Genomic DNA, 18066 nt, shown 5'->3' with positions numbered 1-18066 from the left:
GCTGCTTTGTCCTGCAGCCACCAAAGAAGAGTGTGAGATAGGAGGAGAAAAAGAAAGAAAAAAAAAATGCAAAGGAGACAGGAGAATAAAAGGAGGGATCAGAAATGAGAATTAAAAAGCCACAGAAGTAAGACAGGTAAAGGCCCTCAAACTGTGGCTTGTGGACTGCTTCTGAGTGCTCTCCAAAGTTGACTGTGGAAAGCAAATTCACTTGCAGTTCAGCAGTCTGCATCAATGTCCCTGTTAACAGAGCCAGTTCCTCCACTGCAGAAAGGGGATGAAAAAAAGGAGGGAGACCTCAGCAAAGAGCAAGCCCCGATTGTTGCCTGACTACACAACGTGCATGGTTTTAAGGAGATAACTCCCATCAGAGATTCAGAGTGGTTGGTCTTCCAGAATCCCTCACTGGCATAATTTGTGAAAATATGTCCAGATGGACTGACGAGCAGCCTTTCCCTGGCCCTGCCAGGAGCCTGGGCACAGCAGTGTGCAGGAGGGTGGTGGTCTCATCCTTGGTGTTGCCAGAGCTTTGACTCCTTTGTACCCCCACAGACAGCAAGATGTGGGAGCAGGGTGTTGAATATGGATGGAGGCAGGGTCTCCCTTTACCCTCTTGGTTAACAATTTTTTCCACTAAGGGTTCAGCATTAAAATCCTGAAGATGGAGAACCTGAGTGGAAGAATGTATTTGAGATATATCCTGCATTGCATCAATGTGACAGTGACATTTTATTGAAAATAATGAGCACGGGAGGAATTGTAGCCTTCCTCTGGTGAGGTTTATACTGCTATCAAATTCCCCTGCTGCATCACTGGCAAACCTGGAAAGAGCACTGGTTTTGGCATTAGTACGCTTCCAGATTGCCTCCATTATAATCTTGCATAAGCATTGCTGCCATCACAGCGAGTAGCATGTGTTAGCCCATTCAAGTTTTGCAAATGTTGGCATAAGGGAGGTGAGGAAAGGAAACCTCTGGGGCATGGAGCAGGCTGCGCGGAATGCTGGTGCTCTCCTGGCAGCAGCCAGGCCCATCTCCTCCTGGAGTGATGCAATGAGGAAGGGAAAAACCCCAGCGGAGGAGATGAGCGGAGTTTGCTTTGGCACACGTCTCGCTTATTGTGGGAGAAACCAACACCCAGGGATAATGCTGCAAGCACGTGGTGAGCCCTCCCATGATTAATTGCAAAAAAATCCTCATGCATAATGTCATGGTTGACATCTCTAGTTGCAGACAAATGAATAAATTAAAAGTTGCAGTTTTCACGACAGGTAAATGTCTTTCGTGTATTTTCAGGATGTGGTATATAAATGTAGGAGGCACATAGGTATGTGCAGGTTGCGTGTGGATGCTCCCAGCGTGGAATTAGCACACATGCATTGTTGCACCTGCAGACTTGTGCAAAAATGCCAAGTGCAAGCCGTTCATCTCTGCATCTGCACGAAATAATGGAGCAGGGGATGCTTGGACACGGCTCCTTGGGGCACCTCGGTGGGAGCACATCCCCACGGGGACACCCGTGGAGCCGCCTGGAGGTGCAAAGCTCCCGCCTGGGCATCCCGGGGAAGGCGAGCAACCCCCGTGCAATTAACGAGCAGCCTCTGCTCACCCTAATTAACTCCTCACCCGGCTCCCGGGACGACACCGCCGCTGCCCGCCCCTCACCATCCCCCCCCCTTTCCTCCCCTTCCTTCTCCTTCTCCTTCTCCTTCTCCTCCTCCTCCCCTCCCCTCCCCTCCCCTCCCGGCCCGGTGTCCGAGCCGCCCCCTCCCCGTGCCCGCGCCGTGTGCGGGTGTGCTCTTGCACACTTCCTGCGGTGTGTGCGACCCGGCTCCGGTTTCCGGTAGCTGACAGCCGCCGCAGCCCGTCCCTGCCTCCTCCGGCGGCAGCGCACACGGGCACGGACACGCGCGGGGGCGAGGAGCAGGAGGAGGAGGTGGAGGAGGAGGAGGAGGAAGGCACAGCACCCCGCTGCCTACCACCCCAAGCTCCCCCTTGGTGCTGCACAGGCGGCTCCGCACCGATCCTGCGGACGGGCACCTGCAGGTAGGCGACCCACCCGTGTGCGTGTCCAAAAAATAATAATAAAAACCCAAAAAATTAGGCACGCAGCCCCTCCTGCCGCCCCCCCGCCGGCAGCAGGGGTGGGGGGCTCGGGGGGGCCAGGGTGTGGAGGTAGCAGGAGGCATGGGGGGGCAGCGAGGGTCCTGCCCACGCGTGGGTGGCCCTTGCCCACCCCTGGGTGCGCTTGGTGATCGTCCCCTCACAAACTTGGGTTTTGGTGGCGGAGGCAGCGGGACAGGCTGGGGGAGGATGGCTGAGGGCAGAGGAGCAGTGGGGAGGTCCGTGGAGCCCTCCGTGGGTGGGTTTTGGGGGGCCAGCAGCTCTGCTTTCCTTTCCGACCATGGTGTGGATGTGGGAGCTCACGGCCACCCATGTCCCAAAAAATCAGCCAGCTGCAAGGCAGTGCAAGATGCAGAGGGAGGCTGTTTTCCTTTCAAGTGAATGAAGACAATCCCTCACAGAAACAAAACAATACGCCGGGTGGAAACGAAGCCCTCTGTGTATGCCAGACTTTCAGCATTTGGATTGCCAGCCTGTGAAGTTTGCCCCTGGCTGCCTCCTCCGCCATTCCCCTGTGGCCCTCCTTGGAATCGAAATCTGTGTGAGAGGGGCTGCAGTGCCAAAATTGTGATGGATGATGCTGAAGCTTCCCCCAAACTGCCAGGGACAGCAGTGTTGTTTTTTTTTCTGTTGATCTGTAGAGAAATGGGACCAAGCCTCCAGTGTGCTTGCTAGCAGCAGTCAGAATTTGCATAAATCAGATTATCGCATCCCTTTGCTACTGCCTTGATGGCAACTTTTCAGGTCAGGGACCAGGTTTATTTTCCTTAACTTTTTCCCTCTTCAAACAGAGCATCCCCAAAAAGGTTGTTTCAGGTCAGGAGTGACCAGTTCCTGTTCCCCCCCCCCAACTCCCAGGTCGCTTTCCTTTCCCTCTGCATAATTCAGCGCCCAGACCGGCCGGACTATGTTCGCGTGGTGCTGCAATTAACCTAATAACCCCTGCCAGCACCACGCTGGGGCTGTGCGCCTGCCCACAGCCACGTGCATCATTGATGCAGGCAGCTTACCAGCTGGCTGGCATCGCCAGCAGTCACACCAAGCCGCCCTGGGCTCAAATCTGATGGTTGTCTCAGGCTGATTTTTGCATTTCAAACCTCTTTTTGCCCACTTTGGAGGCTGGGAGTCACATGGTTCAGGTGCTCGCCTGCTGTCCCACAGGGACACGGTGTCCCACTGGGTACGTGGTACCCACTCACCCTCTTTCCTCTTTGCCTGTGGCTCCCAGCAAAAAGCCATTTTTCAGCCTTGTGCTGAAGTCTGTCAGCTCTTTGAGATCCACTGAAGGTGAACTAACAAACCAGCCTGGTAGTCTGCCTGCTTGGCACCCAGACGAGTAATAGAGAGATAGGAACTAGTAAAAAGATGCTTTGTGAATCAAATATTAACAGAAGCTGTTCGGTGGCTCACACATGCAGTGTAATGCTCGCTGTGAGAGAGGCGTGCAGCGGAGTTACTCCTTCTGGTGTTACCAGGAGCTTGTACAAATGGTATGATGTAGCTTTTCTTTGTCTTCTGCTGAGATGCCTCGTTTTACAGGAGGTATTCCAAAAATTGTGGAAAAATGTAACAGCTAAAATACTTCCTTAGCCAAATACTTCTCAAGCTGGTGTGCTGTTTTGTTGTTGTTGTTGTTGTTTTTTGTTTGTTTGTTTTTCTTAAGCAAATAGATAGTGGTATTGCTAATCTCGTTGTCCTCTGCTCATCTTGTCCTCTGCTCCCGTGCTGATGCATCTGTGCCTGGTTTCCTATAACCAAACACATCAAAAGTTTCAACAGCACGGCGCAATATCATTCAGATGATGCTAACAAACAGGTTTGCAGTCACCAAGTTTCTCCAGCAGCTCCAGTTTGCCTCATCTAGTGCCTGGCGGTGGCCAGGAGCATCCCTGCTGGAGGACACCTGGCGCTTTCAGCCTCCTGGCCTTGCACCCCTCTGCCTCCCGTTGACTGCAGAGGAGGGCAGAAGTGCAAGGGTGCGTGTTTCCTGGCTGCGTGTGGAGCCAGGAAAATTTGTCCCAGCACCCGTTTCCCTGCTGCTTTCCTGCACCCCTGTACCCCTCAAGGAGGGGTATCCCTGCCTTGGGGCAAGGTATCCCTGCCTCATGCAGCTCACAGAGGGGTGTGAAAGTTAGCTGCTGTTCCTAAGGTGCTTCCCGGGAATGTGTGCGGCAGTCAGTCCTCTTGAGGACTACTGCGCTTCTGGTAGTTCAGGTGTAATGAGCTGCACATACGTCTCTGCTTTCAAAGGTCACGGCTGCGCTCCTTCCTGTGGAGTAAAGCAGGGCGAGATGAAGGTTAGCGGCTTCACAGTGGTGATGATTTTTGTCAGCTCTTCCAGTTCCCTTTTCTGTGAAAAATGCGTTAAAAGGAGCGTTATTGTAAGTCAAGTGTTTCCTTGATAGATCTGCCTAATAGCTGAAAGGAACTTGAAAGACTCCTATCTCACTCCCACTTATAATGAGGAAGACCCGTGGAGCACGACTGCTTCATCTCCAGTTACTTGACCTTGGCTCTGATTTGTTGATTTATGAACTTTATTTACTGGCAGGATTGGCAAATTCTCTCGCAAGACAGAAATTGCAGTGTGCCAGCCCGCTCCGTCGTTTCCTAGGTAACGAGTACACCGCGCAGATTCCCTAATGAGACCCTCGGCTGGCTGTTGATTGTCTGCATTTTTCTTGTTCGGCAATCCCAGGCCCTGAAGTAAATGCAAGGACTTGTTCATATGCCTGTCCAAGCCCGATCAGTGTAAATGGAGGCAGAAGGAAAGCAGGAAATGCCCTCAGCACAGTGGGAGCGTACCGCAGCTGAGCCTGCTGTGGTGCAAGCAGTTGCATTTTGGTGACATGCTTTCTGCTGATAAGTGGTCAGTGAGAAGGACCCATCCCCAATCTCGGGTGTGTTTTGAGCTTTGTGTGCCTTTTCTGTGGCTGGTGGTTGTGTGTGCAAACATGTAAGTTATTTCCCATCATCCAGGGGTTGTTCTTAATTACAGGTGTTTTCCATGTTTTCTGGTTTTATCAAAGCCATTGTGTTGCTGGAGAGTCTGTTCATATTACTCCGTTCCCTTTCCCTATTAATTGTTTAGCAAAAGGCAGGATCTGCAGCTGTCTGTTCACTTGACTGGTGTTAGCTCAGAAACATCACATGAATCCTGTTGGACCCAAGCATCCTAGGGTTTTAGTCCTGGGAAAAGCTACAGGAACAATAGTTTTCCTGTAAGTACGAAATCACAGGATTAGATTCACGGTATTCAGAGAGTGATCCCTGTGACCTTCTGCAAGGTTTTATTTCCACTGCCAAAGTTCAGAGTCATAGTTTTCTAAAAGCAGTCACTATACCTAAAATGTTTTGCATAAGCAGTTTATAAATAATACCTAATATAACTGGAAGAGATAAGGTGGAGAGGGCAAGAGATGCCTCTCCTCTTTTCTTTCCAGTTTTGTTTATTTCTTTATCTTCCTTTTTTTTGTGATCTGCCTGATTATTCTCCTTAGTGGGTGTTTGTAGTCAGTGTGGACAATCAAGCAGAAAAAACAAAACAAAACAAAAAAACAAAAATAAAATAAAATAAAATACAAAAATATAATAATAATAATAATAATAATAATAATAATAAAAAGCAGGAATATAGATGTGTAGCAGTGGGCAGACATCCAAACCCACGTGTTGCTCAGTGTTGGCGACTGGACTGGATGAGAATTAGTTTTCTTTTCTTGAATGACCAGCTCTATAGTTTGGAGGCTTTATTGTTTCATCTCTCCACCTATCAACAGCAGTATTGTAACTAAATAAATAGTTCCAATTTCTTTAGTTAGAAACTCACATTTCAGAGGAAGGGTATCCATGGCATTGTTATTTTCTGTAGTGTTTTTTTTTTCAAAATATGGGTAAATCCAGTGGCAATTGAATTTATTAATTCCATGGGTGGCTATTCTTCCATGGCTTAAGGCCAGTGAAAGAAAAGTCATTGATGATCTAGCAGTTTGCATCACAATTCCTTCTTTGCCCAGGCAGAAGCAGTCTATTAAAGCCTGGTACCTGACTGCATATTAACCCGTCTTGTCTTAAAGATTGTTAGTGCCTAAACCCAGGCACCATGATGGGTTTAGGCTCCTCATTGCTGTCTGTCGTCTTCAGTATGAGAGGCAGCAGCATTTTCCCTGTGTGGAGGTGTGCTTGTCCGTAATCAAGGATGCTGCAGCTAATAATAGCTGTCAGTGGAGTCTGCTGTTGTGGCTACTGCTGCCAAATACCTCTGCTCCCTCCACCCCCCTTCCCAAAAACAAAGTTCCTAATATGAACCAAAGTTCATATGAACCCAGCCAAATTTACATATGATCAAGGGCTGGGGGGGTTATAAGATGTTTTGGGCAATTACTTAACGGTTTGCCCAGTAGTTGCCCAAAATAATAACTGTGGTTAGATTATATATATAATATATATGCATAATATACAAGTGTATAAATATATCTATAAATATATAAAATTTATGTTTAGATATATATTTCACATGCCATAGCATATTTTATGCCTTTATGATATTCTATCATGTAATTATAGTCTATATCAGAGTCTATATGGCATTATATATATATTAACATCTATATTGTTATTATCATTATACACATAATATTCTATTCCATCATTATGTAGTCAGGTGAGGTAACAGAGAAAAGATGGGCCCTGCAGAGAAGGTGCCTGACATACTGGGTGGGTGAGCGGCGGTTCTGCTGGGCTCTGACCTGCTCTCAGTCCTGTTCAGTGCCTTCCAGAGTGCCGTGGTGGAAGGAGCCACAAGTCTCTGTATTGCCTCTGCAGGTAACATGCGGACAGAAGACATGGAAACAGAGAGTCACATTTCAAAACCATCTCAGCAGACTGGACATCTGAGCTGAAAATGATAGGTATGAGGTTTGAAATGCAGGTTTCTGTTATGTGGTAGGGTGAGATGAGTGCTGAAATCATAGGTTGGGTGGTAATGTTATGGGCAAAAAAAAAATCAGGACAATGAAACCCAAGTGCTGTGCAAGGAAGAAGGGAGTAACTTTGCTCCATGGGCAGGGTGGATGGGACCAGAGACTCAGACTTCCTACTAGCTCTCAGTAGGAAGGATGATTGGGGCTCAGCTTCAAGATGTTGATAAGAAATTGCCTGGTGAAGCTCTAGGATAGCCTTTGAGGGAAGATGATGACTCTGCTGAGGGAAGGCCTCAAAAAGTGGTTAAAAGGCCATGTGCCCACAGGGCAGCTCTGTGTGCTAGTGGAGCTCCATTGTTCAGGGATTTTTGTATCACGATTAAATCCATTGTATGTAGGAAGTTAGAATGAGAGTATAATGGACACTTGCCAAAAGGGCTGAGGAAAGACATGGATACTTTTAATATGAAGGGGGATGGGTGTGGGGGTATGGGAGTGTGGGGGTGTGTGTGTGTCAGTGTCTGTCTCTGTCTGTCTTTGTGTCTGTGTGTGTCTGTGTGTCTGTTTGTGTGTGTCTGTGTAAAAGTGTGTGTGTGTGTGTGTGTAAAGGCATGTATCATGGAATCTCAGAATGATTTGGGTTGGAAGGAACCTTAAAGGTCACCCACTCCCAACCCTGTCATGGGCAGGGACACCTCCCACCAGACCAGGTTGCCCAAGGCCCCATCCATCCTGGCCTTGAGCACCTCCAGGGATGAAGCACCCACAGCTTCTCTGGGCAGCCTGTGCCAGGGCCTCACCACCCTCTGTGTGAAGAATTTCTTCCTGATATCTTGTCTAAATCTCCCCTCTTTCAGTTTAAAGCCACTACCCCTTGTCCTATGTGACTGATGTACAGGCCTTGGTGCAAAGCCCCTCAGTGTCTTTCCTACAGGCCCTCTTTACATAGCAAAGTTACCTCTGGAGCTTTGAACACCCTTGATAACACACAGGCTCTGTGTTCCCACACATCAGGTGGGCTCTGTCCTTGCTGCTGTGCACAGGGAGTTTCCAGCATGACAGCTTCTGCGAGGGAGAGCCATGCAGGTCTGGTAGGCACTTGGCGTTGCAGTGTCTTCTTGGCTCTGCTGCTTCTTTCCTTTCCCTAATCCCACAGCTGTGTACCGTGATTCTGTGCTCGTGGTGTCTCTGCAGGCTACATACGGAGAGAAGAGGATGTATTTATGTTCCCCACAAAGTGTTCTCCTGGAGCTGTGTAGAAAACCCTTATCACCCTGTGATAGTTTTCAAAATTGGTTGCAACATGCCAGAAGGAGCCAGCATATTTTAGCTGGTAACACTCCAAATGTCATAGCTTAGAATTTGCAAAATATTGCAGGATGGAACAAGATTAATTAACTATTCTTGAAATGTAGAAGCTGACAGTTTTCCTTCTGTTTAATCAGTGATATTTTGATCCTCGCTGTTGAGCAACTTTTGCTCAGAAGACTCCAATGTACTCTTCTAGTTGAGCATTTTCTGTTCTCCATCATGCAAGTTGTCCCCCTGCAGCAGTTCACAGTCATACTAGGTCATTCTGCTGTACACTTTGAGGTTAAATATCTGCTCAGATCTTACAGTAACTGAAAGCTTCTTATGGAGTCTCTCTTTTTTTTTCATTGTTTGTTTCACATTTAACTAGGAAAGTGAATATTTCCTGTCTGAAATTTAAATTTCATACTGTCTTTTTTTTAGCCCTGTTAGGAGGAAAAATATATATATATATTTGTTAGAACATATTTAACCTTCTTATCTGTAATTATAAAACCAAACTTAGCTCTTACAGACTCAGCGTTAAATGTTTTAAACCTAAGAGGCAAGCATTTATTGTGCAAACAGTAAATTGCTATTGAAACTGTTCTGTAAAGTGTTTGGTACAAACTGTGCCGGATGTGAGAATCCTAGCAAAGTGTAACTTTATGAGGATTCCATTTCAATGAACACTTTGTTCTTGCCCAAATCTCTATCAGATTACCTTGTTAAAATGGTTTCAAACCTCCAGGTTCTCTCACCAGCTGTGGACAGTGATTTGCAGCTTGCTGAGCTCTCCCAGCCCACTTGCGCTTGCCAGCTCTGGCTGGGGTTGAACAGCCTCACTGAATTTTGGGGCTCTTAGAGCTCTGACCTTTCGGTCAGCTGTGAGGTGTCCCCCGAAAGCGGCCATTGTGTGCTATAAATCTATTTTCTCTGTGCCTTTTTTGCACTTGCCCCATGCTTCCTCCTAACCATAAAGGATGTGAAAATTAACAGTTATCATTTCCAGTTAATCCTCCAGCTCTGTTGAATCCCGACTCATGCCCTTGAAAACTGACGCTGATTCACACACCAGCCATTCAGGTTTAACATTTCCATCTCTGATTTCAAAAAATGTCTCTCCTGTGGAGACAAATCAGTGACAAAGAAATGTTGTTTTTAAAACATGAACATTAAATATCCCCCATCAGCTTGATAATTTCCAAATCTTCTGGATTTTAAGTTATATTTAAGTGTAGATTTTCCATACAAGTTTAAAACTGCCCCCTAAATCAAAGTGTGTTAGAAAACTCATGCTCAGAACTTGTGTCCAAAATTTCTTTCAGCTCTCTGTCCACAGCTTCACTTCATAGCAGGGTGTAGCTAAGAACATTGTAAATGGTATATTTTCACTGAAGTGAGTATTATGAATTAAACGAGCAATGCAGGACTCCACCCCCTGTGTCAGACCCAGTGCATGGCATCAGCCTGCAAAAAAAAGCCACAGTGCTGAGTGTTTGCTCAATGGGCAGTAGGATCTGATTGAAATACTGGCCACTGATGAAGACATATTGGCTGGGGAGAACTGAGTCAGATACTTAGATTTTTATAAATCTGTCTTGATTCTAGGCAGAGAAGGTGTTTTTTTACAGGGACAAGCAAAGAGAGACAGAAAATTATATATATATGTTTATAAAAATGCACACACCCACATACACACACACACACACATATATATAGCCACGGTATGTAAATTTTTCCCCTTGTCTTACTCTGGTCATGTTTACTTGCTTGTCATAAATATGGTAAAGGATTGGTCCTATAGCATATTGGATGCGTGCAATCCAGCAAAACATAGACAAGTGATCCTTCCTGAAACAGAAGCATTAGTTAGTGAATGCTTGCAGATTTTAAGCAATGATTTAGTTATTGCATTTTTCCTGTGCTTTTCCCGAATTGCCTGTGAATATGTTTTCCCTTCAGCTAGCTTTTATTTATTTATTTATTTATTTTTTCTGGTTAGATAATCTATTCAAAAGTACTGACACTGATCTCAGTATGGAAATATATAGCAGCCCTTCTTAGTAATGCATTCACATGTACAAAAAAGCTGTATTTGGATTTACAATTACTTTTGGATTGAAAAATATATATATATATTATGCCACACATCACAAATATGTCCTGTTTTGGAACAGCTCCACAGGATAGTGGAGTTTTACTGGGAAACACATCAGGCGATTTGTATGGAGGGTGGTTACTCACCTGACCCGTTACTTGCAAGAAACATTCCACACTTTAACTGAGTTCTTTTCAATATGCTTTAATGCACTGTGTTTGCTGTATGAGTTTGTATAGTCTCATAAAGATGGCTAAAATTTGTTTTGGTCTAGCCGGGAGTCAAGGAGAAATAACAGCTCAGTGTCATATAGTGAAGATATGCACTATTACCCATTGCATTTTTTTTTAACATCCAATACTTTCCTGTTGGATCATTAACCCTTTAATGGTAGGTGACCTCTTTTCAGCCAGGCATCTCTAAAACTGTCTTTGCCTCTACTGACCTCCTAGATACTGATTAAACTGCTCTGCTGTGTTTGACTAGCTTAGTTTACAGACCATTTAGCTGGTGCAGAGGTATTTAGGTGGGATAACATTGTGAAGATTAAGATGGGGGAAATAAAAACCTGGAATTACTTCATTAGGCTTTGTGAAACAAAGAGGGATTCATCTCATGTGTTTATGAACATTGGAGAATCTTGGGAGTCACCCTTTGGGCTCAGCAATACAATTCTCTTCTGGAAAAGCTGCTCTCAGTCCTTCACTGAGAGGTGATTCTTTCCTTCATTGCATCAGTTTCCTGTGTGGACATCCACATCTGTTGTTGGTGCCCTGCCCACATTGGTGCCCACCTTACCACATGAGGTTCACACTGGGCACTAAGAATATGCTAATTATGGAGATAAGACCCAAGCAAATTGCTCTGTTTTACTTCATTAGTGTTGATGCAATACTATTATACTGGTGCAATTAAAACCACAAAGTCTGAGTGAAGACATCTACGCATCAGCTGGTTGGTGTCATTCCTTGGCTGCTCCTACCTGTGAATTTCACCACTTGCCAATGCTTTGCAGTGCTGCAAGCCAGGTTTTCTTGTTCCTGCTGGCACATCTGGAGCTAGATCTGTAATGCTGCACTGTATTTTTCTTTTTATATACCCCTTTCGTCAGATGCCCTTTTCCCACTACTAATGGCCATTGACCTTCATTGACAAGTTCCAAGGGAGTTGCCATTTTTTTTTTCTTTCTTCCTTGTTTTTTTATTGGTGGATGCTAGCCCATCAGTAGACATGGGGACGATCAGTGCAAATTCCCTTTCCTCCCCACGTCATCAGAAGAGACTTGGGGTGCCCTTGGGTAAGGATATAGGGGAGCACCTGTGCACAGCTCTTGGTCTCCTCTCTGGAGGAGGGAAGTGGGCTCTTTGCTCAAATGCATTTTTGCCGTAGCCCTCACAGTGTCATTTTCTGGGCTTGGGACTGCCTTGGCAAGTCAGTAGAATGGCTTCAAGGACCCACCTGGTTCCCTTGGCAGTGCTACAAGACCCTCCTGTAAAATTAACACAGACTTTGGTAGCCTTGGGAAGCGAAATAGATCAATAAGTCCTGGCCACACAGAGATATGGGGCTCTTGTGTGGAAAGACCTGTTGCTCCTCTGGGTTTTGCATAGATTGTCAGTCTTCCAGAGTTCTGAGGTGCAGTGAGCTTCCTACAGTCTTGTGTGGGCTTTTTGTCCAGGCTGATGTCCCAGTATATGTGCTTTTCGGACCAAGTTAAGCAGAGGTCTGCAGTGCTCAGTGGTGTGAAAGCTTCCTCCCAGCTGACTACCAATGGGGAGAGTTGGACCCAGGCCCCAAGGCTAACACAAAGCCCTCTGCTTGGCAAGCTCCTTCTCACAGGGTGGGCCTGCTGATCCCATTGCATACTGCTTTTGTGGGAATTAATACCTGCTCTCTATGATATGAGGTATCTTGTTGAACCTGTATTGAAGGTTCAAGTAAATTAAGTCATATGAGTCATTTTCATCTGCATGAATCACCTTTTCTCTCTGTTTATTGACTGCTTTGAAGGACTCTCACTGGACCTTCAGGGGCTAGCAGTTTTCCCTCATGACTGTTATGCAAGCATAATCCTATCTCGTTACATTTGTTTAAGTGCTGTGCTACTTAACTCTTAATTATTCTCTGTCCATGCAAGATGATTTTTCAAATATAATTCACTGTGTTAATAATTATAGTATGAGGAATTCAGAAGGATGTCAAAGTAAAATTTCTGCTGATACGCTGTTTGAGAAACAATGGTTCTTTGGTTTTAGTGTGCTGTTTATTTTTGTTGGTTTCATGGGACTGACGAAAGAAAACGACATTACCATATTTCACGTGGTTTGACCCATTAGATTGTCTGGTAGAAAGTATTTGAGTAGGCGGCAAATTGAATTGCTTTTACATTTTCAAGACACTTAAGATATAAAATAGAAGAGACAGCACTAGATAAACATGCTGCATATATAATAATATTACTGCCAAGGAAATTTAATTCAGTCTTCAGTGATGGGTTTGGGCAGATGTGTTGCATTTAGCTGGAGATAAGGTAATGCATGCAGCACAGTCTCAAGTAACTAGGACCAGAATGAAACTGATATTTTGCATTAGTTGTGTATTATTTATTGTATCAGATATAAGTGTACAGCAGACACCTGATACTACCACCATCTGCTTGGTATCAGATACTGTGTCTGCATGTGGAAAGGGTAGGATGGTGCTCCCTGGACTTTCTGTACAAGAGTTGCCATGGAACAGCTTTCATTTTGTAAACAGTGACTTTGTTAGTGCTTTCTGGGTAATTTACTTTCTTTGCTGGCGCTGTAGTTATGCCATTAAAAATCAAGATTTGTGTGAGTAGTTGGCAGTTTTTGTGCAATGGTCCTGGTATTTTACCTTACCTATGAAGCTCCAGAGGATGCAGGAAGGATATCGCTGCATTGGGCTACAGCTGTGCAACCCTTCTGCTTGTGTTTGCCTGCGAGTTCTCCAAGACAGAATGCAAGGATAAGACCTGTGTATCACAGGCTTTTTTCTTAATCATGATTGCTTTTTTTCAGCTTGCCCAGCAATGTCAGGTTTTTGATTAAAGGAAGGCATTGTGCTCACCGCTGCCACCTCACCACCCCAAAACTGGGGTTGTTACCAAAGCGCAAAGCTGCAGTCTGCAAGAATTGGGGCTGCAGGTCTGGCAGTCCAGCAAAGTCAGGGAGGCACAAATCAGAGGATGAACTACCTGTACTCTCCCAGCTGCACCACTGAGAGCAGCCGGGGCTTTCATCATCTCCAAAGTCATGTGAAGATGGCTGCTTCTGAGCGGGCCTCCCAGCATGTACAGAGAAACGAGGGGGGACATAAATGATTAAATACCAGTCAGCACCTGCACAACACCATGAGATATCCTGGTTATCGAGCGGTAACCTGCATTTGCAGTTTGCTTTCTTGGTTCTTTTGACTGTGAAGGCTGGGATTGTGACAGAAGTGAGACACAAACACCCTTCCCCTTAGGAAGGGGGAAAGCAATAGGTTTTTCTAGCGACAGGAGGGAATAATACTAAACTGTGTCTTTTGGGGAGTGGAACCTTAGTTATTGCTTGGAGAAGTGGAAACCTGGGGAGATTGGGACCATGCAGCCAAAAGGGAAAAAGGAAAAAATAAAAAATAGTGGCAATGGGAGATCTGTGTGGTACTGTCTGATGCTCTTCAGGAAATGCAGTTTGCTCTGCATGGCACACATGGACTTAACATGCTCCACTGCACCTGCAGCATGCAGGCTACATGGCTGCCTGTGTTTCTGCATTTTGCTGACAGCAGCAGAAATGTTTTTCCCTTTTCCTCATGGGATGCCTATGGTAGTTCGGCTAGGGGGGCACACAGTAATGGGGGCAGGCAGACAGTGGCCACGTGTCACCCGGGGCAAGGCGTGGTGTTTGTTCTGAGAAAATGCTGTTTGTGCTTGAATGTTTTGAATTTGTAAAGGTCTCTGCGGTGCGTGCTGGGACTGAGTGGGCTGAGAGTGGGAAGTTGCAGCCTGCTGGGGAGAGCAGTTTTTCGGGAACTTTTTCTGCTGTAAATGAAACCCATGGCCTGTCCGGTTGCCAGCTGCTTCTTCACAGTTAGCACACAAGGTTGTGTCAAAACTGCCATAACAGGCAATCCTTGATTTTCTGTGGTAAAGCTAGTTTGAGAAATTTTACAAGCCTTGTGAATTTAATTTTACAGGACTCTGCATGCACTGTTCACCATGAGAGCTCCCTGCTGCTTCCACTCTGCAGCATGGCTCTTGCTCTAGCACCCGGAACAAAATTCCCCCCTGAATTTCAAGACTGTGCAGCCTGTGACACGAGTGATATATGTCTTAGCTGTGTTCATCACAGACAGCACGGAGGTGTGTGTGCTGTGAGTGGGGAGGTGGAAGGAAAAGAAAGCCAGCGTGCTCGCTGTGCGTCACTTGGCATCTGGCAAATGGCTTTGCCCAACTGGAAATCTCCCTTGGCTGTAGCATGCACAGCAGCTGCATGTGCCAGGGGGCTGCAGGGGCTGGATGGAGCTGGAGGAGTTGAGCCAGGCACGAATCCTTCGTCTGTGCTTCCACCAGCCCCTCTGTGCATATTGCTCGCTTCTCTGCACCTTTATGCCTGATGGCAGGACTGCTGGCATTGCTGGGGCTGAGGAAGCACTGGGAAAGTTGCAGGCACCCATGAGCATTGCTGAAACTGGAAGTGAGTAAGTTAGTTGGGTAAGGGCTGGATTTCTTGGTAGTAGTTATTAAATTGGTCTAAAAGGTTAAGTTACTTCTCTGTTTCACTGAAGAGTTCAGTCCACTAGTAATGTTACCACTTGTGTTCTTCATGGACATTTATTTAAAATATTTGTGGGTTTTGCTTTTTGGAGCTTTTTGCTGACATTTATGTATGAAGTCATTCTTTTCCTAATGTAATTGCTGGTGTAATAGACACCATGTATTACTGGCATAAAAAACAGTCCCTAGGTAGCAGAACTGAGCTGGTTGTCATTAAACTGTGGAACTGAGAAATACCCGCAGAGAGCAATGCCACAACAGGGAGCCCTGGGAGATGCTGCCCTCCCAGCCCAGCAGGGGCAGGTGCCCAGCTCTGGTTGTGGTTCAGATCTACACCATGCTCCTGTGATGTGTGCCCACCTCCCTCCTGCACCCCTTGTCCATGGCCTGAACCATCTCCGTGTGCTGGAGGGCAATGAGAGAGGGCTGCTTCTGCATTTCTTGCATCTTCAGAGGCTTGGCTCAGGTGTCACCTTGAGTTTCTGGTACAGAACCAGCACTGCCTGCCCGACAATGTGTTTGCTCTTTATTATTATTATTATTTTTTCTCTTCTCTTCCTACTCCATCCATTGAACTGGGCTCCAGAGGTGAGCAACCAGGAGCCTTACTTGTGTGTAACTTTTATTTAATGGCTGGCTACCAACCATGGTGCTCTTAGCTGTGAAACGTTTAACTTGTGTGGCTGTGCTGCAGAGAGAGAAAAGAAAGACATCTTTTGACTGCCCTTTCCCTATCTGTCATCTTTTAAAAGTGTGCAGCCAAGAGTGTTCTTTTTGTTGGCTTTTTGTCTTTGGCAGATTTGTTCTCATGTTGCACAGCTATTCTAAACACAAGCCTTGTAAAATGCACTGCAAGGCTTTGTTTTTCTTCCTATCTGTTTCAGAAGTATTACTGGGTCCATTTGTTCCAAACTGGCAGGTAGCAAGGAGGTTAAATTTCCCCTGACATCCCTGAGTGCTTTGCTTCCTTTAGTGACTGTAGGGTTAGACTGGACTGTGTGGACTGTGTGGTTTGGAACAAAAGCTGATTCTAACAAGTCACCTCTGCACAGTTATAACAAGTCACCTCTGTACCTCCAAGGACAAACTGAAAACCATACCACAGGTTTTGAGCTGGCCTAAGGGCAGTGATGTAAAGGGTGCCCAAAGGGTGCCAAACTGAACCATTCAGTTTTGCCTCCTGCTACTGCTGAGCTCTATGAAGTGGCAAGCCAAAGGCAGGGAACCTGGTCAAAATGTGCTGATTTCCTCCCAGGGGAGCAAGTGGTCTTGCAAATGACTCTTCTGGTGATGTTGCTGTCCATGTGTTGTCCACGTGCTGTCCCGTTGTTTCCTACAGGTAACAGAGAGCAACAAGTCACAAGCCAGAGCTGTCCCTTGCTGGGCAAGGTCCCCTGCCCCCAGGGAAAAGCGTGGAGGAGCATTCATAGGGGTGCTGGCCAGAAGGGATGGTTTAGAAAGACCCACAGCTGTCGTGGAGGTCAGGGAGGACATGAAGGGATCACCCCGTTCACCAGGCAAGGAGCAGCAGTGCCTGCTGAGTGCTCACCACGTTGCTCCTCTGCAGGAAAATCCCCAGCCACACTGAGATACTGGGAGGTACTCCACCTGGCCACTGACACGGAGCTTGCCCTTTATAAACGTAATTTGAGATGCCCGTACTTCTCAGATGTCCCCTGCATTTTGGAAGGCCTTTGGGCACATTGTTTCGGTGCAGTTGTTTTCATTGACATTGGCTGTTGTAATTTGACTGCGAGCCGGCATGGTTACAGAAGCGATAGCATTCATGCCCCATCAGAAGCAGCATTTTAGTGTTTATGTTTCATTTTGTAAAGTGTTTTTAATTTGAAAAGGTGATTGCAGAGTGGTCAATGCCCTTGCATTTGGCATGCCAGCAAAGTCCCTGTGCAGGGGGCTGCTTTGTCAAGGGCTGGTTTGCAGCATTGTTGTTGACTTTGTATGTGTAACGGGACTCCTGCTGGAGGTGCCAGCTTTCTCTGAGCCTTGAGTGTAAATGCAGTAGACAAATGCTATTGAAACCTTAGCCCGAGCTGGCAGGGTCAGCAGGGTTAGGGAACTGAGCAGATACAGTGGATCTTTTTTTCTTCTGCCTTATATGTGGGACAGTGGCTTGTGAGATGTGTGCACAGCAAAGGCAAACTGCTGTCAGTGCAAAACAGCACAAGGCTTACTTCTGGTGCAAGGCAAGGGGGGTAATCGTCCTGGTGGCTTCTTTCTGTGGTTGCTGCAGCACTGAGTATGGATGCTGCAATTCACAGCAGGGTGAAAGGACATCGTGCCTTGGCAGAGTCAAAGGAAGTGCTATCCAGAGAGAGGTACCCCCACCGCTGAGCTGGGTGGCAGAAATTTCACTGTGCACCCCACTGTCTCTCTCTCTCTCACTAAAGGTCTGCAATTGGAAAAAGCGAAGCTGTGCTTGTAGACACCTTAAGGATGGTGCAAGGCATGAATGCAAAAACACACAGTGCAGATTTTCTTTTGGATTCACCATAACACCAGCAGCTCTGACTGCAACAGCTGTTTCTGAAACAAGATGAAGCAGTCCAAGCTCACTGCCAAACAAGTGCTTTTGTAAAAACATTGGCAGAAATTTGAGAAAGTTGGTTCGTGAAGTTCAATATGCATAGTCCATATATTCATGGCAGCATGTTCTTTCTCACATTTTCTTTTTTTTGGTTTGGTGTCTAATTTATAAGTAAGAGTCTATGCCATTGCTCAGGGTAATTTCAAAATGACCCTTTTAGTTTCTGATTTCTTCCTCCAAACAATACATGCCCAGAAAACTGCTGAATCTGTATCAACAGTCATGTCTGTTGTGTGAGAGAC

The 18066-nt window shown here is 46.2% G+C and overlaps 1 protein-coding gene across 3 annotated transcripts in view; it reads left to right on the top strand.

Annotated features, from left to right (window-relative positions):
• The first annotated feature begins 2022 nt into the window (after positions 1 to 2022).
• The window catches only part of KIAA1958 (KIAA1958 ortholog), a 56468-nt gene continuing 40424 nt past the window's right edge, over positions 2023 to 18066 (top strand). For 2 of the 3 annotated variants that reach the window (XM_035309451.1, XM_035309447.1), the window contains exon 1: positions 2023 to 2045. The gene's annotated coding sequence lies outside the window, so the exon portion shown is untranslated. Of the gene's footprint in view, positions 2046 to 14414; positions 14590 to 18066 lie in introns of those variants that run through there. The other variant, XM_035309450.1, reaches the window with a different exon arrangement.

This window comes from Oxyura jamaicensis, chromosome Z (assembly GCF_011077185.1).
Source record: "Oxyura jamaicensis isolate SHBP4307 breed ruddy duck chromosome Z, BPBGC_Ojam_1.0, whole genome shotgun sequence".
NCBI lineage: Eukaryota > Metazoa > Chordata > Aves > Anseriformes > Anatidae > Oxyura > Oxyura jamaicensis.
Note: the sequence above shows the minus strand (reverse complement) of the source record. Positions and strands in the feature narration are given on the sequence as shown.